Here is a 23,375-nt window from a genome sequence, read left to right on the forward strand (position 1 = left end):
CTTCACTTGTCTTTGTTGGCTATTTTACTTATCCTCTTTACCTTTCTACTTATGTATTTACTTAAAAAGGATTTGCTTCTCTTTCAGATAGTAAAGTCCAGATTAGCATAACATTTTGGTATCTTCAAAAGGAAAAAAGAATGTGCTTATAAGTTGTTTGTTCTAAAAGGTAAAACAAAATGGTTCCTGATTTTCATTCATGTTCTCATTCTGTTTTAAGACAGGGTTAGTCTGACGTGGAACTTATTCTTGAATTCACTGTGGATCCCAGGCCAGCCTCGAACTTCCAAGCAATCCTCCTGTCCCAGCCTCCTTGAGTGCTGAGATTATAGACACCCGTGATAAATTCATGGGCCTGTTCCAGAGCCGGTGCAAATGGCCAGAACCTCTGCTCTTACCTTGGATTTGAGCATTCAGACAGATTGGTGCTGACTCGATGTTCATGATTCTGTACATTTAAACAACTGATTCTCCTTCTCTGTTTGGTACTTTTCATACCTGTTGTCCCAGCATTTAAGAGGAAGAAGCAGGAGAATTGCCTCAAGTTCAAAGCCAGACTCTGCTCCACAGTGAGTTTAAGGCCAGCCTGGACTATATAATGAGACCCTGTCTCAATAAAAATAGGGCTGGAGATTTAGCTCAGCAGCATAAACATCTGTCTTGCATGCATAAGGTCATGAGCTTGACCCCCGGTATACACACACACACACACACACCACACACAAACCAAAAAAAAGTGCTGGTTTGCCTCTGGAACACTGCAGTGATTTACCTTCTAACTCAGTGTTAAGAAAAAGCTCCTATTTCAAGAATTGTGTCATGATTTTTTTTTTTATTAGTAATCTCATTAACTAGCACATTTTTGCATAGAATAATCAGGTACTGGTTTGAGGGGCTGGGGATTTAGCTCAGCAGCATAAGCACCTGCCTTGCAAGCAGGTGGTCGTGAGTTTAATCCCCGGTACCGATTAAAAAAAAAAAAAAAAGATTGAATCTGGTCATTTTACAACTAATTTTCCAAGCCTACTGTGTCAGTGTGACGTTGAAATTCTGCTGAAGATTGTGTCTCCGTGGTGCTTGCTACCCTCGAGGGCATCTGTGAGTGTCATCTCTGAAGTGTCACAGAATCACTAGAGCAGCAAATCTGCAATAAGTAACTAGGATGTGGCCCCACTTCCCTCCCATTTGTGCCTTGGGCACCTTGCTTAAAAGGTATGCAACAAGACTGGGCACATCGCACTTCCTGCTTTCCTCAGCTCTGCAGTCCTGGGGACTGAGCCCAGGGCCTTTGCCTGCAGAGGCATCCCTGACACATCCCATCCTGTCTTCCTTGCTTTTGAGACAGAGTCTTGCTAAGTCTACTGGGCGGGGCTGAAACTAGATTCTTCTGTTCCTTTCAGCCTCTCTAAAAATATTTTCCCAGCCTACAGATGACAAATGAAGAATCAAATGGTTGGCGTCCAGCAGTGAGCTTTCTTCTGCAGAGATGGGAGATAGCCAGTCCCAGGGTTGGTACAGTGCAAACCCTTGAGCCCAGCAGGCCTTGACACAGCAGCTTTGGGCATGGCTGTAGGGACTCTTGGCTGAGCTCAATAAGCTTGACCCCACTGCCCCAATGGTTAGGATGTGCCCCCTATGCAGAGACCTCACCACAGCCAGAGACACAGCCTTCCACGATAGAAGACAGCGGCTGCAAGTGCATCACTGGGGACACCCCTTGTGGAAGTAACAAAGTGAAACACATGCTTTTAAATCCCAACAGCCCTGATCACATCAGCAAAGAAGATGACGACGCTTTCTCCAAAGATGTGATCTGCTCAATGCTAGGCAGGAGTTGAGGGAGTTTTAGAGGCAGAAGGAGTTTGAGATCGCCCAGTGCAGCTGCCACCACCAAGGAAGCCTTTGCCACTTGTCCCCGCCACTGCTGTCCTGTGCTGTAGGCCTGCCCTTTTCCCTTAGCAGCAGGGAGAGACAGTACCTTCTTAGAAGTTGGTGTGCATTAATCCAACTTTCAGGTCAGGATGTAATCTGAGGAGAAGGTGCAACATTGAAAATGGGAAGACACAGTATCACTGGGATTGCTTGTAAGGAATCATTTTGCAAACTGCTGTCTACTGATTTTATTATGTTGTTAGCATTAGTCTATGAATTGCTCCCTAAGTCCCCTCTACGTCCCTGATGCTTTGCCTCTTGTTGTAGACGTCCTGGGCTCTGGCTGCATACTGTACTGCTGTACACTCACACTGCACAGGAAGCACAAGCAACACACCTGTGACACCCGTCCTTAAGTACCTGGAAGTTTACACTGTGTACACAGTCTGTTCCCATGGCAGAATTAAGATTTGGCTGGAAAATAATGTTTTTTTCCAAATCATTTTATTTCAAAGAAAAAAAATAAATTTCAAAATGCATCAATTGGGGCAACAGTGGTATAATTTTCTTTAACCCTGATAATGGTTATGTAGAAGAATGTCCTTAATTCTAAAAGATGTGTTAGGGAAAATTGTCTTGGTGTCTGTAATTTATGCTCAAATGATTCAACAAAGTTGGTGAATATAAATAAAACGTGGTGGAATGCCAATACCATAATGGGTGCGTGAATGTGAGATGCAAGCCAGCTTGGGCTACATAGTAAGTTCAAGGCCAACCTGGATGACATAATGGGCCCTGTCTCAAAAAACAGTCAAAAAAACAAGAGCTGGGAATGTAGCTCAGCAGCACAGTGCTGGTAATTCCTTGTGGTTCATTCTAATAGGTATTGGGTGGTTGCAGCAGCCAGTGCAACTAATAAAGCATCAGAGTTCAAGGCCTGCCTGGACCTTGTCTCAAAGCAACAGAAAACAGTATCACCAGGGCGCTTCCCAGAAGGAACAAGTCAAAGGAGCAGAGCCCGGGTTCCCTGCACATGGCTCTTCTAAAAACCCGATGATTCTGCTTTAAACTCCAGGTTGAGAAAGCACCCATGGTTTTCAGATTATGTCGGCTTCAGGAGCAGAAGTAGAATTGCAGGGGAGTTAGGACAGCAGGACTCTTACTCCAGCCTCTGCCTTGGTAAGGTACTATAGAAACAGGAAATGCTAACTGAAGTTAATGCAGATGATCTCTGGGGGATTTTGTTTTTTTGGTACTGGGAATGGAACTCAGGACCTTGTGCTTGCCAAGCAGGGACTGTGCTGCTGAGCTACCTCCCCAGTGATGATCTGATTGACCTAAAATGATCTACAACAATTAGGAAGAAAGCACAGTTGAACGAACTTGCTGTTCATTCTCTGCTTGTAGTTGTGTTTTCCTCAGACTCTTCATGTTTTCCGTAATCTCTCATCAGATCTTGGGACTGAGTTTTCTTTCCTTTTCCCAAATCATCACAGATGTTCCCACCCCATGCAGTCCCAGGACTGGGACTGGCTGGCCAGCACACGGCTGTAATAGTGTCCTAGAGGAAATCCTTTCTCTCACTGCCAGGAATCTTGGGCTCCTGGCCGGCGGCAGCGGATTTGACACACTGCCTTCGCCTCCCCCAGCCATCTGCCGGTGGCGGCTGGCTAGAGCCCAAGGGTGAAGGCAGTGTCCAGAGCCAAGAGGGAGGGCTGTGCCCTCAGGGGTCCTCAGATGAGGTGGTCATTGCTGCTCCCTGGTGCCGACAGGACCTACTTAAGCCACAGCCTGCGGGTCCAGCGGATCCTCAGTAGGCCCTGGCCAGGAGCCGCCTCTCCCTCCGGGAATGGTGTATGGACAGCACTTCTGCTGCTGCATAAGGCTCAATCCCAGCCCTTAGAGCATCAAATAAACCGCAGCCTGGCGGATTTATCTCTGCAAAAGACCACAGTATCCTGGGCTTCTCAGCCAGCTTCCTCTGCCAGAGCAGGCGATAACCAAACGAGTGGGGGAGGCTGCAGTCCCATGAAATGTGGCTTGTGGACACCAAAGTGCAAACTGCCTGTCATGTGCACGTGTCGTCTACTTTTCTTTCTTGTTCCACACATTTAAAATTGGGAAAAGCGATAGGACGTGGTGCCGAACGCCTGTAATCCCAGCACTCAGGAGGCAGAGGCAGTGGAATGGCTGCCAGCTGGAAACAAGCCTGGGCTACATAGTGATCCCAGGCAGGGGCTGGGGATTTAGCTCAGCGGCATAAGCGCCTGCCTTGCAAGCAGGAAGTCGTGAGTTCGATCTCCGGTACCGATAAAAAGCAAAAAGACAAAAAAAAAAAAAAAATGTACATAGTGATCCCAGGCCAACCTGTACTACATAGCAAGACCCTGTCTCAAAAAAAGCATTTTTTGCCCTGGACTATGGAAGAGCAGGCACAGGCTGTGTGCAGTCCCTGATCCAGCTGCGCTGACAGCCTTCCAAGGGGGAGAGAGCCTGCTGCCCTGAAGATGTCCCGTTTACGCTTCCTTCTTGCTGCTCTATACACTGACCTCCCACATTTTGCTATATGAAAGGATTCCACTGCCAAAAGTTTAAAGTCCTTCATCAGAGCCTGCCATGGGGGGGCCTGTGTGTGATCCTAGTTATTGAGAGGCTGAGGCAAGAGGAGCGATGAGAGCTCCAGGCCAGCCTGGACTAACTAGTGGGACGGACCCTGTCTAAAGAAAAAAAAAAAAAAAGAAAAGCTCTTCATCAAACCACAATTACTTCTTTTGCAACTTCAGCCCATTTTTGCTGTCCCTGTTCTATTGGCTGTGTCCTCTAAGCAAGTGCACCACAGAAGAGAGCTTGGCTCCGTGGCTGGGGGCAGGGAACTGGACTCAAGCAGGCAGGAGAAAGCACTGGCTAACCCTCCCCATTAGCCAGGGAACAAGCCCAGTGCCTAAACCCCAAACTGCTCCCAGACCTTCTAGCACACAGTGGGCCGTGATCCTAAACCCAGCGCCCAGCCCATAAATGTACTAAAGCAGCGGATAAGCAGGGTGTGGCAGCAGACACCTGTAATCGCAGCATTCAGAACGCTGAGGCAGGGGGATTCCCATGAATCTGAGGCCAGCCTGGACCACACAGTGAGACCCTGCCCCTCCCCACAAAGAAAATGCAGAGGAAGGTGGAGAAAGAAGACCAGGAAGGTAAGGAGTAGAGCAGGGGAGAGAGGGAGACATAGGAGTAGGTAATATTGCAAAGGGAAGTGCAGATTATCCCCTGCAGCTCCTTTTATTGAGTTCGTGCTCCTGGAATCCCATAGGTTCTGGGCCATTTGACCTTTTCCTGTTGTTTGTTGTAGAAGGTTATGGATGCGGGGCTTTAGGGCAAGTAATTTAGGGTTAAGGATCAAATAGAGGGGGCTGGGGATTTAGCTCAGTGGCATAAGGACCTGCCTTGCAAGCAGGCAGTCGTGAGTTTGATCCCTGGTACCGATAAAAACTAAAAAGACAAAAAATAAATAAATAAATAATTTAAAAAGGATCAAATAGAGGGGAAGTATGTGTTTCTTACATTCATTGTAGGCAGGGCCTTCCTGAGTTTTGCTTTGCCTTTGTCTTTCGGATTGGTGGTTGAATCGGCAGAGGCAGAAGCCTCCTCTAGCTGCCCTCAGTAGATCTCTCTCCACTCACTTTTAACAAAGTTTATTGAGGTCTTTGCCCACCTCTTCCCTACCTATGGGGCGACATCCCTACAAAGGGATTTGGTGATAATATTGCCAAAGGAGAAATCCTAAAGAAAGTTATGAGTAAATATATTAATGAGGCTGGGTCACCTGTAATCCCAGCATTCAGGAGGCTGAGGCAGGAGGATCATCAGGAGTTTGAGGCCAATAGGAACTACATACTGAGACCCTATCTCCAAAACAAGAAAGAAGGTCAACATCATTAGCCATAGGGAAGTAAATGTAAATAAAATCCCAATGAGATGCCACTTACACACTCAGTGAAAGGCACAGACAGCCGGCGATGTAGTATGTAGCTCAGTAGCACAGCACCTTCTTGGCAAGAACAAGGCCCTGAGTTCAATTCCTAGTACCAAAAAAAAAAAAAGGATAACAATTACTTAAATAGATGTCATTATGTAAACCAGTACAAACTTGTAAATATGAATATTTACATATACTTGTTAGTTATACAAATTATATATTAGTACATTTTTTTCAGTACTAGGGATTGAACCTGGGGTTTCACACTGAGGTATATCCCCAGCCCTTTTTTGCTTTCAGTTTTTAAGACAGGATCTTACTAAGTCACTAAGAAAAAGCAAGAAAAATCTTTAAATTCCACAGCAAAGGACTTGCTGCGATCAACACAGAGCTGGTCGCTCTGTGCTCCGACGCTGGTGCCTTCAGCTGGCAGCGCCTCCGGAGAGCGACTCCCACCAGACCGGCGCCGGCCTGCTAGTCTTCCTGAGTCAGACTCCAGGCTCACCTCGTCTTATACCGAACTGAGCAACACGAGCAAAAGGCAGCGGCAAAGTTTATTTGCAAAAGTGTAAGTGAAGAGGGAAGGGGGAACCAGGCCTGCACAGCAACCCCGGGCTGAGTACGCGAGGAGGAAGCAAGGGGAAAGCTCCCTCTGGAGCAGCAAGCTGGGCGGGTCCAGATCTCTGGGAAGCCGGGAGAGTCGCCAGCTCCAGTCCCCAGACACATGAGGCGGTCAGGGCCCCAGCCTCAGCCTGACGTCAGCGTTAGCATCCTATTGAAAACCTGCTCTGGGGGCTAGGGATTTAGCTCAGTGGCATAAGCGCCTGCCTTGCAAGCAGGCAGTCGTGAGTTCGATCCCCGGTACCGATAAAAAGGAAAAAAAGACAAAGAAAAAAAGAAAAGAAAACCTGCTCTGGTGGCAGACGCCTGTAAATCCAGCCCTCCAACCCTCCGGATGCTGAGGCAGGAGGAGCTTGCAAATTGGAGACCAGCCTGGGCTACAAAGTGAGCTCAAGGCCAGCCTGAACTGCATAGCAGGACCCTGTTTAAAAGACAAACAAACAAACAAAAAACCCACTTGTATAGCAGCCTTCCATCTGCTAAATTACTTTCCTGTCAAGCAGAGATTGAAGTTTACCCTGTCAAAAGTAAACTTGGAGGGGCTAGGGATTTAGCTCAGCGGCATAAGCACCTGCCTTTGCAAGCAGGCGGGTTCAATCGTGAGTTCAATCCCCGGAAAAAAAAGACAAAAAAAAATTTTTTTTAAAAAAAAGTAAACTTGGAGCTGGGAATTTAGCTCAGCGGCCTAAGTGCTTGCTTTACAAGTGTGCTAGCCCTGAGTTCAATCCCCGGTACCAGTTAATTAAAAAAAGACAAGAAATTTTTTTTTCTGCCCTCCCCTCAAGAAATTTTTTTAAAAAGAGCCAATTTGAGTTTTTAAATGAGCAGTGTCGTCCATATCTGCCTTATGGCTCCTTAGACAAAGATAGAGCCTTTCATATGGGTATTTCCAAGCAGTTAATTAACTATAACCATGCTGTGCAGTGAGAAAAGATTGACAGGCCAAATGGTTTCTTATTACTGTTCCTGAAACTAACGCTGGCCTTTGGTTTGGTTTGGTTTGGTTTAATGTTTACTTATTTAAACAGGGTCTCATACATGGCTCAAGCTGGCTTTGGACTTGCTGCTTCCTCTGCTGTGCTGGGCTTACAGCTGTCAAGCACCACTCCCAGCTGTTTCTCTCTTTCTTTCTTTCTTTCTTTCTTTTTTTTTTTTTTTTTTTTGGTAGTACAGCAATTAAACCAAAGCCTTCCTCATGGGGTTACATTTTAGCCCTTTTTTTTTCTGTTTTTTGTTTTCTTGGTAGTGAGAATCAACTGAGGACTTTGCACTTGCCAGGCAGGTGCTATGCTGCTGAGCTACACCTCTGGCCAGCCCTGGGTCTTCCATCTTTGAGACAAGATTATGTTAGGGGCTGGGGATTTAGCCCAGCGGCATAAGGGCCTGCCTTGCAAGCAGGCAGTTATGAGTTTGATTCCTGGTACCGATAAAGACAAAAAAAAAAAAAAGAAAAGAAAAGAAAAGAAGATTATGTTAAACTGGGTTTGAACCTTGGATCCTCCTGCAGTGCTGAGATTTCAGGCAGGAAGGCCACAGAGCTGCTGGCCATTTTTTTCTTGAAAAATGACAGAGCAATTATTGGGCGAGTAAATCAAACTAAGTTATCTATTCACATGTCAAATATTTTAAAGATACACTTCTTTTTGTTTTAATTCTTCTTAAAAATCTGGAGTATTTTCGGTTTACCTCAATAGTTGATTGGGGCAATGTTTTCTAAATTGAAATTTACTTTAAAAGATATAAATATAAAAAACAAAAATACATAAATAAATAATCAATGGTAACACTATTATAATGTCATCTATGTTAGAGTATCCTGGCACAACAGAGAAGCAAAAAGTACAAAACGAACAGGTTTATTGAGTTAAGCACTTGGAAAGGAGCACACAGCCCATGCCGGCTGGGCTGTCTCCTTCAACCAGATACAGAGAGGCAGAGAGTTATATGACCTTTGATTGAAGTGGCCATGGGGTGGATATTGAAGACGTGTGAAGAACCGATTGGAATTCTCTGTGTGTGAAAACAGAAAGGGGAGTTATTAGGGCTGAAGAAGAAGCAGGCTGCAATTAGGGCTGAAGAAGAAGCAGGAAGTGGTAAATGTTCCTGTGTTGGCCTTCCGCCACCTTAGACCACTGCCATAATTGTACAGTAATTTATACTAGGGCAAGAACCTTTCAATCTGAAATCTGCTTTGAGTGTTTCTTCAATTACAATAAATGTAGGTGCTGGGAATATAGCCCAATTGTAGAGAATTTCCCAGCATGCTTTAGACCCTGAATTCCCCAGCATCACATAGTAACTAAACAGTTTTATTAAAAATCCCTCCTTGTCAGACATGGTGATGCATGCCTATAATCCCAGTACTCAGGAGGATCACCATGAGTTCAAGGATAGCTTGGGCTACACAGCAAGACCTTGTCTCAAAAAGTAAATAAAAATCCTGTGTTAAAAACAATAAAAATCCCCTTCCAAGCTAGGGATATATCTCAGGGACAAGCACCCACCTGGCAAGCATGAGGTCCTGAATTCGATCCTTAGGACCCCCCCCAAAAAAATATCTCGTGTCAAAAAAAATATCCTGAGGGCTGGGGATTTAGCTCAGCGGCATAAGCACCTGCCTTGCAAGCAGGCAGTCGTGAGTTTGATCCCCGGTACCAATAAAAAGGAAAAAGACAAAAAAAAATCCTGCAACTGGGATTGAGGCAAGGTGACCACAAGCTTGAGCACAGTCTGAACACTTAGTAAGAACTTAATAAGTAAAGGATCTATTTTCGGAATAAATGTCCTGCACACTGTAAGTTATACTCTTGAAAAGGGCATCTTTCACTTGTGCTATGTACTTTACACATAATTATTTAATCTGTAACATGGGGGCTGGGGATTTAGCTCAGTGGCATAAGCACCTGCCTTGCAAGCAGGCGGTTGTGAGTTCAATCCCCAGTACTGGTAAAAAAGAAAAAGACAAAAAAAAAGCAAATCTGTAACATAATGAGGTCGTGGATCTTTAAACTCCTTGCTCTTCAGATAAAGAGGGCCTGGTAATAAAACTTACTTGAAATTACACAGGAGGACACAAGGCAGACAGTGTTGTTACGGGTGGCAGGTTGACCTCACCAGCTCCTGCTTGCCAGGCAAGCACTGTGCTCCTGGAAAGGCAGGATTCTAATCATCAAGTCAATAATGCTGCTTTGATGTTACATCTTTTTATTTTATTTTGCCTGGAAAGGCTGGCGAATGAACTCAGGTCCTTGTCCCCAAAAGGCAGGTGCTGAGCTGAGTCCAGGCCTACTTACTTACCTTCTGCACTAAATTGTCCAGGCTGGCCTTGAACTTCAACCTTCCTGTGTCAGACTTCGGAGTAGCCAGGACTGTGGGCAGGGGCTCCTGTGCCCAGTTAAGTGATGTAATTTTTCACTTATCTGTTGTTTGTATTTCTTTGGACTCTTTGGCCCCCAGTTGTGTAGCAGGAGGGCTGACCCCCCACTGCAGTTGCCCCCCTCTACCAATCCTTCCCTCCCCCTTCCTTCTGCTCCTCTACACTAGATCTCAGCCCAAGGGAACAACCTCTGCCTCTTTTCTAACAGGTCCCCTTATACTTTCAGGTGCCATCTCTGTTTTTCAGACTCTGCATATGGAAAAAAACATACAACACTTGTCTATTTGGCTTTTTCACTTACTGAACAGACTTCAGTTCTATCCGGGCATTCTTTGTGGCTTCTACTCCATTATGTACAAACATTGCATTTCACTTATCTGTTCATCTGCTGATAGGCTCCTAGGCTGGTTCCATACATTAGCTAACTGTAAATTAGGCCTCAATAAACATGAGCATGTAGGTTTCATTACAGTATGCTAACTTTCTTTTGGAAATATACTGTGGAGTAGTATAGGTAGATTGAATGCTATAATATCATGATAGCAGATAGTATCAGCAGATAATATCATCAAAATCCATTATGAAACAAAGAAAAACATCAATTTCAGTGAGAGAAAGTTCATCTAAAATATCTTTTTTTTTTCAGTTTTCAATAGAGTTAAGTAAAAAACAAAACAAAACAAAAAAAAACTTTTTTTGTCTTTTTGAGACAGGGTCTCATTATGTAGCCTTGAGTTCACTGTGTAGCCCAGGCTGGTCTCAAACTCACAATGATCCTCCTGCCTCAGCCTCCTAAGTGCTGGGATTGATTACAGGTATGCAACATCATGTCTAGTTGAAATATCCTTTTTTTTTTTTTTTTTTTGTACCAGGGATCAAATTCATGACCCCACACTTGCCAGGAAGGCACTTATGTGACTGAGCTAAATCCCTGGCCTGAAACACCATTTTTAATTAATTGAAGAACCTCCATCTTGATTTCCATAGCAGCTGTACTTTAAAAAAAAAAAATAGTGTGCAAGACCTCAATTTTCCTGGCATCTGTCCAATTTTAGTAGATTTGCTGCTGAAGCAAAGCTACCTACTTTGTTAATCTCCTTGTTGAGTCAGGGAGTGGGTGAAAGGTAAAGACATTTCCTTTCCCTGTTAAAATGAGGCCTAAAAATCTGTCTTCCTGGAACGGTTCTTGAAGGCAGGGACTTGGTATTCCGGCCATCACATTATTTGCATAAATGCTGGCAACACCAGCTGATTTCCAGTATCTCCAGGGAAGCCAGGAACTGAACAGTGCCAGCAGCTTTCCTTGCCTGGTTTTTTTTGGTTTTTTTCTTCTTCTTCTCTAGCCCTAGCAATGAATACTCTATGTCACAGAGCAGTTTTATCACTTTCATCATCTTGGTTGCTGTAATCATTGCATGGGTTAAATTTGACATTACTGGCTAGCTGTTCTCTTTTTTGAACTTGCAACCTTACGCTTACCAGGCAGACACTTATTTGCTGCTGAGCAAAATCTCCGGCCTTGGCTGGCAGTTCTTTGAGAAAAATTAAAATAAGCCTGTCACCAAAAAGATACCTGAGCAGGAGTGTAGGTACACTGTTACTGTAAGGAATTCTTGTTTTTTGTTGTTGTTACCGGGGATTGAACTCACCACCTCGTGCTTGCCAGGCAGGCACTTAAGCTGCTAAGCTAAACCCCCCAGCTCAGGAATTCTTGTTTTATCCTGTATTTGTCTTTTGTTTAGTACACCACTAGAAGAGTTTTAAGCCAAGTGCGATGGCCCACACCTTTGCTCCCGAGACTCACAGGCTGAGGCAGGACTATCACTGCAAGTTCAAGGCGAGCCTGAACTACAAAATGTGACCTTGTCTAAAAATATTCCCACAAATTCCAACATCTACTTTGATGTCTTCCTTACCTTTACAAGTTAAGGGTTTTATTTTTCCCTTCACATATCTTTTTTTTTTTTTTTTTGAAATAAGGTCTCTCTACGTAGTTCAGGCTGGCCTTGAATTTACTACAGTCTTCCTGCCTCAGCCTCCTGAGTGAAGGGATTACAGGCATGTACCACCATGCCTGTTTCTCCTCCATATATCTCAGGCACTGTTTACAGGAACTAAACTGTTAATAAATGCGATGGTCCTATCAGGTAAATGGCCATGGGAAAGCAATGAGCAAATTTTTTTTTTTTTTATTGGTACCAGGGATTGAACTCACAACTGCCTGCTTGCAAGGCAGGTTCTTATGCCACTGAGCTAATTCCCCAGCCCCTGAGCTAATTTCTTCATCTTGGTTTTCCTCCTGCTTGTAAAGTTAATTAAAATAGGATTCGGAATTTTAAACTTTCCTTCTTTACCAGGCACAGTTCTTAGCAATTTAGTAGTTACTAATAAAAATGCTTCCATTTATATTTATTTATACATGGTACTGGAACTTGAACTCAGGACCTGACACTTGCCAGGCAGGTGCTGCACCTCTGAGTTAAATCTCCAGCCCTCCATGTACTTTTTTTTTTTGTCTTTTTCATTTTTATCGGTACCAAGGATCGAAACTCACAACCGCCTGCTTGCAAGGCAGGTGCTTATGCCGCTGAGCTAAATCCCCAGCCCCTCTCCACGTACTTTTAAAACCACTTTATTGAGATACCTTGTGTTCACCTAGAACACAATTGACCTACTTAAAGTGGACAATTGAATAGTTTCTGGTGTAGTCATAGTTTTGCTATCATTATCACAGTCAATTGTGGAACATTTTTATCTTGCCCCAAAGTAAATTCTTTACTGGTAACTGGGAAAGCCATATTTGATCCCTACTCTGCTCTGCTCCCTTCAGGCACAGGGAACGCCCACTTGGGGGACAGAGAACCTTCCTGGCCCTAGCAGCGCTGCAGTGAGTGAGTCCACAGGAGTAAGGGATGCCGGGCCTGCAAGAGAACAGGCACATGTGCTGGAGACATGGGCAGGCAGGCACCCTGGGAAAGCAAGTGCCCAGCACCCAGTACCAGCAAGACGGGGAGTTTATCTGTGTAAAAAATTTTACACAAGCCTGGGGATTTAGCTCAGTGGCATAAGCACCTGCCTGGCAAGTGCGAAGTCCTGAGTTTGATGGCCCAGCACACACACAAAACTGTATATATTAGTAAGTGTAGGGGTTGGGGATTTAGTTCAGTGGTATAAGCACTTGCCTTGTGAGCAGGTGGTCATGGGTTTGATCCCTGGTACGGGTAAAAAAAAAACAAAACTGTAAGTATGTGTATGGCATTTTTTTTTTTTTTTGGTCTTTTTTGTTTTTATCGGTACCAGGGATCGAACTCATGACTGCCTGCTTGCAAGGCAGGCGCTTATGCCACTGAGCTAAATCCCCAGCCCCTTATGGCATATTTTTGATGATAGCACATGTAGTAATAACTTATTCATATGAAAACTAAATACTAGAAGACTATATACAGGTATGGGTTAGGCAGTTAACAGACAATGATTCTTAAGGAAAAGCCACCGAAGATGCCAGAAGAGCTTCTGTGGGTCTCTGCTGGAGAAAGTGGAACCCTCAGGGTGCCTAAAAGAAAGCTCGTGAACCCAGCGTTTTCATACTGAGCTATAATTCCAGCTCTTTTTTATTTTGTGACAGGGTCTCACTACATGTTCCAGGCTGGGCTTCAATTTGGCAGTCCATTGCCTTAGCCTCCTAGAAAGGTGGGATTACAGACATGCATCAGCACGCTTGGCTATCAGGCTTCTTTTAAACTGTACTCACCTGTGGTTCTAGCATTTGGGAGGTTGAGGTGGGAGGGTTGCTGTAAGTTAGAGGCCAGCCTGGAATCCTAGTGGGTTTAAGGCCAGTCTGAAGTACATAGTGAGACGCTGTCTCAATAAACAAACAAGCCGCAATTTAAAAAGTTATTTTTCCCCATCAGTCCCAGGGATGGAACTCATGTGTGCTTGCAAGGCAGGTGCTTATGCTGCTGAGCTAAACCCCTGGCCCCAGTTACTTTTTATTTTTTATTTTTTTGGCTTTTATTTATTTTTATTTTTTTATTTTTCATTTTTATCGATACCGAGGATCGAACTCACGACTGCCTGCTTGCAAGGCAGGTACTTATGCCGCTGAGCTAAATCCCAGCCCCCCCCCCCTCAGTTACTTTTTAAAAGTTACTTATATAATTGAAACCTGTATTGCCCTTCCTAAATCAGTAGGTCATCTTGCTATTTTGAAAATTTTGAGCAAAATTTAGAGAAACTTTTGTGAAAGTTTTCTATATGATTTCTTTTTAAGAGCAGAATATATGGGCTGGGGATTTAGCTCAGCTGTATAAGTGCCTGCCTGGCAAGTGTGAGGGCCTGGCAAGTGTGCGGTCATGAGTTAAATCCTCCGTACCACCAAAAAAACAAAAAACAAAAAACAAAAAACAAAAAACAGCAGAATACATTTATTGAGAGAAAGCTTCTGTCTGAGACAGAAGGGGTCTTGTGTGTGCTGTACCATTATTTGATTTATCAAGAAAGGATTTTGTGCTTTTTTTTGAGACAGGGTCTTGCTATCACAAAAGGAATTTTAACAGTCTTTTGCCCCGTATCAGAAACAAAGAAAATCAAAGGAACAGATAAAATTCAAGTCTTTCATTTCAAGTGAAAAAGAATACTTTAAAGTTAAAGAAATTCAAATTTTCAAACATGCTTAAAAGTTTATGTTTGGAAAATAAAAGCTCAGATTCAGCTCTGTGTATCTAATTGATTTTAACTATGGAAATTCTAGCTAAAGAAAGTAAGTTTTGTTTTGTTTTGTCTTTTTCCTTTTTATCAGTACTGGGGATTGAACTCATGACTGCCTGCTTGCAAGGCAGGCACTTATGCCGCTGAGCTAAATCCTCAGCCCCAAGAAAGTAAGTTTTATATGGTATTTCTGTGTTTTAAAAACTTGTAAAAATTATGACTATGGATTTATCTTACACTAGATGGAGGTTGTTAGTATGGGTATTACAGTAGCTTATTACAAAAGTACTGTTCTTGAAAGTCTTTGTACAATTTCTGCTAGTGGATAGTCCAGTACAGTTATCTGAGAGTCATTATGTGGGTCAGATAAACATTTATCAAAAGGAAAAAAAAAATTTAAAAAAAAGGGGGGGGCTGGGGATTTAGCTCAGTGGCATAAGCGCCTTCCTTGCAAGTGTGCGGTCGGTCGTGAGTTTGATCCCTGGTACCGATAAAAACGAAAAAGACAAAAAAACAAAAAAAACAAAAAAAACCACCAAACCCACTCACACAAAAAAACAGATTCAAGGCCAGAAGAAGGTCTTATTTTTTAACTTCCGTGTGTTTCTGATGCTCTTAGACAGCCTTGGTCTCTAAGTGAAAAAACAAAAACAATCCCCCCAAAACCTCAGTATTTCTATTTACAACTCCTGTATTTTATTTATTTTTTTGGTACAAGAATTGAATTCATGACCTCACACTAAACCCCCACTGAGCTAAACCCTCAGCCCAATTTCTGTCTTTTAGAGTAAAAACGAAACTTGTCATTATGTATAATTTACTTAATATAAAGGCTGGCAGTGGTGCAAATAAAAACGTTTTTTTTTTTTTTTTTTTTGGTACCGGGGATCAAACTCACAACCTTGCGCTTGCTAGGCAGGTGCTTATGCCGCTGAGCTAAATCCCTAGCCCCATAAATAGTTTTAAAGGTGATAGGAAACAGAGATGGCTAGTCCAAATTTCTTTTACAAATGAGGAGTTGAACTGCAGAGAAGTTGTTGCCATAGGGTTTTCAGATTCTCCAATTAATTTCCTCACCACATCTGATTTCTTTCCTTCATCATGAAAGAGATTTATGTGATTAGTGACAAAAAGGTCCTCTAAGGATGCTGAAGGTTAGCTTTCAGCTTTGGTTTAAAAAGAAAACAGAAGGATACACACCTTGGGTCGATCCAGTAATTTGATAGTTCTCTTAATATGAAAACAAATCCTGCAACTGAAGGTTTTCAGGCTGAAATTTTTTTTCTACATTGACTCATAACTACTGCAGCCTCTCTCTGCAGGTCTGTGTCGTTTGTTTTGTGTCTGAGACCGCTTTGGTGCCCATGCCTGGGGTCAGGTGTCCTGATCCTTGTGTTAAGCACCATGGAACCCGTGTTCTCTCAACTGCAGTGTCTGGGTGTTTCTTTTCTTGTCTGGTGTGAGGATCGCACCTGGGTCCAAGGCATGCTAAGTACCATCCTAACGCTAACGCTGAGCTATACCCCAGCCCTGTGTTACAACAAGCTCCATAGAACTGGCAATGTTTTTTTTTTTTTCAAATTCATTTTACTTCAAGGATAAAAAGAAAGAAAAAAACAAGGAAAACTGCAACAAAATTACAAAACACATCAGGGGACAACAATGGTACATGCATTAAGCATTGTCATTCCCAAATCATGCACCCAGAGCCTAAGACATCTGCATTCAATTGTCTGAACAATACCAGCACAGATCTTTTCAGTGAACTCACAGAAATCAATAGTATGATTATCTTAACTATTTTTATATAGACATACACATATACATGTTTTTTCTTTCAGCTCACACTAATGAAACAATTTTTACACGTGTCTTATTTCACTAATGAGTATGTTCTCAAGTGCATCAATTTACCTTTAAGTGTCCAGTTTATCATTCTTTATGGCTGAGTAGTACTCCGTTGTATACAAATACCACATCTTTTTATTCATTCCTCAGTGGATGGGCATTTTAGGTTGTTTCCAAGATCTGCTATTATAAATTGTGCTGCTAGGGCCTGGGGATTTAGCTCAGGGGCATAAGTGCCTGCCTGGCAAGCACTAGATCGTGAGTTTGGTCCCCAGGACCAAAAAAAAAAAATTGTGTTGCTATAAACATGAGTGCACATATATCACTGTGGTATGATGTTTTTAATTGGTTTGGGAAGATACCCAGATGGGGATAGCTGGTTTAAATAGGACTTCCAATCCCACTTTTTGAGAAATCTCCACACTGATTTCCACAGAAGTTGCACCAGTCTATGCTCCCACCACCAGTGCAGAAGGGTTTCTTTTTTCCCCACAGCCCCTCCAGCACTTGTTATTGATAATTTCTTGATAACAGCAATTTTTTCTAGGGTGAGCTGGAGTATCAGTGTTGCTTTAATTTGCATTTCTTAAATTACCAGTGATGTTGAACATTTTTCATGTATTTATTTGCTGTTTGTATTTCTTCATCTGAGAAGTGTGCCCTTCTTTAGTTTTAGTATCAAAGTAGTGCTTGCCTCCAGGCATGAATTTGGAAGTATTTCTTCCCTTTCAATTTCATTAAGGAGTTTGAGAAGTAGTAGTATTAGGTCTTCTCTAAAGTTCTTAAATTCCAAAGTGAATGTCAGGGCCTGGGCTTTTCTTTGCTGATAGGTTTTTAATTACATCTTCAATTTCATTTGCTGATATTGGGTTTAGGATTTTTATATCTTTTTGATTCATCTTTGGTAATTCATATGTATCTAGGAATCTGTCCATTTCTTCTGTATGTCCCATCTTATTATAATACAAGGTTTCAAAGTAGGTATAGATAATCTGGATTTCTGCAGGGTCTTTGTGACTTCACCCTTCTTATTCCTAATTACATGGATTTGAGTCTTTTCGTTTTTCAATATGGTTAGCTAATGGCCTGTCAATTTCATTTAATCTTTTTTTTTTTAATTTTTTTTTTTGTCTTTTTCCTTTTTATCGGTACCGGGGATCGAACTCACGACTGCCTGCTTGCAAGGCAGGTGCTTATGCCGCTGAGCTAAATCCCCAGACCGATTTAATCTTTCAAAGAACCAATATTTTGATTTATTGATTCTTTGTGTTTTTTTTTAGTCTTCAGCATGTTAATTTCTGCGCTGGTCTCTATAATCTCCTCTGTAATATGCTGCTTTTCTTTTTTTTAGAAGTTTGAGGTTTGCCAGGCGTGGTGGCTCACACCTGTAATCCCAGCACTCAGGAGGCTGAGGTGGGAGGATCGTTGCGAGTTCGAGACCAGCCTGGGCTACAAAGTAAGCTCAAGGCCAGCCTAAACTGCATAGCAAGACCCCATCTCAAAAAAAAGGGGTGGGGTGGGGATTTAGCTCAGTGGCATAAGCACCTGCCTTGGAAGCAGGCAGTTGTGAGTTCGATTCCGGATACCGATAAAAAGGAAAAAGACCAAAAAAAAAAAAAAAAAAAAAAAAAAAGACAAAAAAAAGTTTGAGGTTCACCATTAAGTTATTTATATGTGCTTGCTCTGTTTTCCTGATATGGGTATTTACTGCTATAAATTTCCCTCTTAGGCCTGCTTCCATTGTGTTCTCTAAGTTCCAGTATTGTACTGTTATCATTCAACTATAAAAACTGTCTAATTTCTTCTTTAATTTCATCTGTGACCCACTGGTTGTTCAGTAGGGTGCTATTTAATTTCCATGTATTGATGAAGTTCTTGTGGTCTCCTTTGGCAAGGATTTCCAATTTCATTGCACTATGGTCTGATAGTATACATGGGATAATTTTAATTGTTTTGCATTTACTTAAGCACAGAACCAACAACTTGTAAAAATTCTTACCTGTTCTCTTCCATAATTTTTTTTTTATTTTTTTTATTTTTATTTTTTTTATTTATTTTTATTTTTTTTTAAGGCTAGTCAAGTGAAGCAGTGGGAGTGGAGAAGGAACAAAGAAATCTGTAACTGGTTGTGATCAATTAGTTGTAAACACCACTGCACTCGGACCAGCCCATAATTTTTTTTTTTTTTTTTTGGTAACAGGAATCAAACTCTTGACTTTGCACTTTGCAGGCAGGTGTGGTGCTGCTGCTGACCCTTCCTTCATAATGGTTATTTTGTGAGTTATGGCCATGTTTTATAAAAAGTGACTGATATAATGATAGTCTTACATTGATCCTTTGTCTGTTAAAGGCAGCATACACTATACAGCCTACACAGACTATGCTCCATAGCAATCCTGTCATTTTATAGCTTGCTATTATATTGTATCTTTCACTTGAGAGACACAGTCAGTGTAGATTAATAAGGGGTTCTGGCTGGGTGTGGTGGCACACACTTGTAATTCTAGCACAGGGGAGGCTGAGCCAGGAGATTCACTGCAAACAAGACCAGCCTGGGCTACACAGTGGGTTCAAGGCCAGCCTGAACTACATATCTCAAAAAACAAAAACAAAACAAAACAAAAAAACAAGGGTCAGGGCTGTAGCTCAGCGGCACAGCGGCTGCCTGACAAGCACCAGGTCCTGAGTTTAATTCCTAGTATCAAAAAAAGAAAGAAAACCAAACAAAAAAAAAAAACCAGACCGTGCAAATGAGAAAGCACGGGTTCCATGGAGTTTAACACAAGGATCGGGACACCTGACCCCAGCAATGGGCACCAAAGCTATGTCAAACACAAGACAAATAACAAAATGGGACCCAAACTAGTAAAGGCTGCAGGTCTTGCTGCACTGCTATCTGGGGCACTTGGCCCTTTTGCAGAAAGAGCAGGTCCGCTGGTATGTAGTAACTGGCTCTCCTGCACGTTGATCTGGAAATATTACACAAGATTTTTATGGTAGTTCACAGACCAGAACTCCCAAAGGAGGTGCAAATACCAGGGAGCAAAGGTAACTTTGCAGAGCCGTTATGTGTGAGTAGCCAAGTTTTCCACAGCACAGCAGTCCACGTCCTCCTCTCCGCACTCGCCCTGCCCCCCCCACTAGGCCTCAGTTTTCTCACAACCATCCCCACACCATTGAGTACTACTCAGCCAGGAAGATAAATCTGAGCCATTTGTAGGAACATGGAGGTATACTGCGCCCATAGTGCTAAGTGAAATCAATCAGACACTGAAAATTAAGTATTGCCTGGTTTGTCTTATATGAGAAATCCAAAGTACAATTAATCACAGAGCATAATAACAGCTAGGTGCTAGGAAACGAGAGGCAGACCTTCTGCAAATGAGAAGGGGACCCCACAGATGGAGGGAGGGAAGGGAGGGTAAAACGCATCCGGTAGTGCGGGGTACAGGCCCCGCGCAGCAGCCAGCGGCCACCGCGAGTGGGAGGCTCGCGCAGCCTACTTGCGGGCTCCGCACCGACCTCTGGATTCCAGCTCCCTCTGCCCATCTCCGTCTGAGAAGGCGTCATCCTCGCCGCGGCCCCGCTTCGTCCATTTTCCTCCTATTTCGTACCTAGGAATTTTGCGCTTTGGCGCGCCGAGACTGATGGGGAACCCGAATGCAGGTCTGAGGAGCCCCGGAAACACTGTCAGCAATGAACGGTCAGCCACCTCCGTTCTCTTCCGGGACTGCCGTTAACTTCCGGTTCACGGCTCCGGGCCAGGGAGCGCTACTTAGAGGGCAAGATCTTCTGTGGTCTAAGTGATTCCTTGATCCCCTGGTGTCTGCTCTAATCAGGGCTCCATCGAGGCCAGGCTGGCGAACCTCCGGAGCTCTGGATGACAGACAGCGCCTGGGGTTGCCGCCTCTGCTTAACCTTAACGGCATCGTGCTGCAGACCAAAATACTAGCACAGGCAGCCACTCTTGCGGTGTCGCCACCGTCCACCTCGCATGCAGTCCTCCCCGCAGCCCGCCGGCCGTGTGGTCTTTCCAGTTCTCCGGGGAAGCCACATCTTCTGCCTCTCGTTTAGAGTTCCCTTTCGCAAACACTGACCCTGAGTGCGTTACATTGGCCCCCTGCTCGACCGCCTCATCCCATACTTCAGTCACTCTTCAGCTATTTTCCTTTCATTTTCCTGTCGTCTTTGGTGTGTGGTCGCAGGCCGCAGCGGATTGAGGACTGCTGAAAAGAAAGGCTTGCAGGATGAGCATGCGCAGATTGGGCAGCCAGGACTGGCTCCGGGTGGGAACAGGGTTCACTGCTGTGGACAAGACTTTCACCTTGCATTTCGTAAGTATTGCCCCTCGCCGTTTTGAGACAGGTTCTCTCTATGCAGTTCAGGCTGGCTTTGAGCTCACTTTGGAGCCCAGGCTAGTCTCGAACTGGCAAGGATACTCCTGTTTCAGCTTCCCGAGTGCTGGGATTACAGGCGTGCACCACCACACCCAGATGGTTCTTAAGTATTACAGGGGCGATTTAGGGTACACGGCCAGAGCCGAGAGGCCATACGTTAGTGGCTTAATATACCATTTCGCATTAGGGAGCTGAGCATTGAGGATATTTAACATCTGTGGGGGTCTCGGAGCTAATCCTCCACTGAGAGACTACACTTGTCTTTTGTTTAGTGTACGTCTCCCTTTAGTAGGATGAAGTTCTCTCTCTCTCTCTCTCTCTCTCTCTCTCTCTCTTTCTTTCTCTCTCGGTACCAAGAATTGAACTCAGGACCTCGCAGCAGGCAGGGACTGTGCTGATGAGATATATCCCTTGCTAGGATGCAGTTTTAACAGAACAGAGATCTCTGTGTTTTATTATTTTAATTTGAGACAAGGTCTCTGTATGTATCCCAGGCAGGCCTCAAACTCAGGGCGATCCTCCTACCTCAGCCTCCCCAGTGCTGAGATTACAGGTATGCACTACAACACATGGCCTGTGTTTTATTTTTAGATTGGCATGTAATAGGTGCTTAATAAAAGTTGAATAAACGAGTTGGTAACAGTTTTCCGTATTGTATGGTTTTTGAGACAGGGTCTCACTTTGTAGCCCTGGCTAGCCTTGGATTTGCAGTGACCCTCTTGTCTTGGCCCCCAAGTGCTAGGATGACAGGTGTGTGTCCATACATGGTGTTTTAGTCATTGTCTCCAATACTGGGGCCACATGCCTAACACCAATCATGTAGAGCGGGAGAGGTCAATTTGGGCTTAAGGTTGAGCTCTTGTCTGACTGGGAGCGTGGTGGAATGGCAGAGCCAAGGAAACCTGCCCATCTCCTGGTCCAGGCCAACTGGAAGACTTGCAGAGGGTGGAGCCCAGCCAGGTCAACTCCTAGGGCCTTGCCACTCTTCCCTGCTGACAGGCTTGCAGCACCGCCTTGCAGTGCTTTGCGCCCCAGCACCTTCCCAAGGCATGCACTTTGAGAGTCAGGTTAGAGCAAAACAGTAATGCTTACCAAGCAGTTTTTCTTTTTCATGTTTGTATCAGGAATGGAACTCAGGGTCTCGTGTTTGCCAGGTATGTGCTGCACTACTGAGCTATATCCCTAGCCCAGTAAGTGCAGTTTCTCACATAGTTCCTCTTTTAGCATATACACTTGACAAACTACTTTTAGGGAAATGCATATATCCATTTCTTTTAAAGTAAAATAAGTAGAGCCAGGGATTAAGCTCAATGGCACAAGCACCTGCCTGGCAAGCACAAGGTTGTGAACTTGACCTCCTGTTCCAAAACAAACAAACAAAGATAAAGTAAAATAAGTAGCCTTTGTAATGCCTTAGTTCTAGATATGACTAGCCCAGAAAAGTTCATAAAGTGGCCAACTTTTTTTGCATTTTTTTCCTTCCTCTTTTTTTTTCTTTGTACCAGGGATCAAACTCATGACTTCACGCTTGCCAGGCAGGCCCTATGCCGCTGAGCTAAATCCCCAGCCCTTTCTTTTTTCTTTTCAGTATCTTCATTCCTTTTGGATAACTTTAAACCCAGATAGTCAAGAGCTACATACTCTTCTTCAGAAAAAAACATTCAATACATTAAAGAAAACATGTCATCTGGTGCATGCCTGTAATCCCAGAAATCTGGAGGCTGAGGCAGCAGGATCACCATGAGTTCATGGCCAGCTTGGGATACAAAATGAACTCAAGGCCAGCCTGAATTGCATAGTGAGTCTCTGTCTTGAAAATAAATAAATAAATAAATGAATAGGAAAAAGAAAAGAAAAAAGATGGGGCTGTGGATTTAGCTCAATGGCATACAGCCTGCCTAGCAAGCACAAGGTCCTTAGTTCAATCCCTGGTACCAAAACCAAAAACTGAAACAAAGAAACAAATAAATAAAAAACTCCAACAAAACAAAACAAAACAAAAGCCTCTGCATAATAAAAGAAACAGCCAATAGAATGAAGAGACAATCGACCAAACAACAGGGAAAAAAAACTGTTATCCAGAATATATTAAGAACTCAAAACAAAAACAAAAACAAAAACAAAACCCTGATATATAAGACCCAATCAAAAAATGGGCAACTGAAATGAATAGACATTTGTCAAAAGAAGTATGAATACATGAAATATATGAAATAATATTCAACATGACCAGCTATTGAAGAAACACAAATTAAAACATTGAGGGGCTGGGGTTTTAGCTCAGTGGTGTAAGGCAAATGCGGGGTCATGAGTTCAATCCCTGGTACCAAAAAAATCCCAACAACAAAAAAAGCAACATTGTGATTCCACTTCACTCCAGAAAGAATAGCTATCATCAAGAAATCAAATCATAACAAATGCTGGTGAGGTTGTGGGGGGAAAGAAACCCATCTGCATTGTTTGTGGGAATGTAAATTGATACAATCACTATGGAAGTAAGTTTCACAATTCCTCAAAAAATTAAAAATAGAAATCCCATTTGACCCATCTACTGTCCTCCAAGATGTCTTTCAAAAGAGTT

The sequence above is a fragment of the Cavia porcellus genome, unplaced genomic scaffold (genome assembly GCF_034190915.1).
Source record: "Cavia porcellus strain 051 isolate PalLab524CR breed Dunkin Hartley unplaced genomic scaffold, mCavPor4.1 scaffold_26, whole genome shotgun sequence".
In the NCBI taxonomy this organism is placed as follows: domain Eukaryota; kingdom Metazoa; phylum Chordata; class Mammalia; order Rodentia; family Caviidae; genus Cavia; species Cavia porcellus.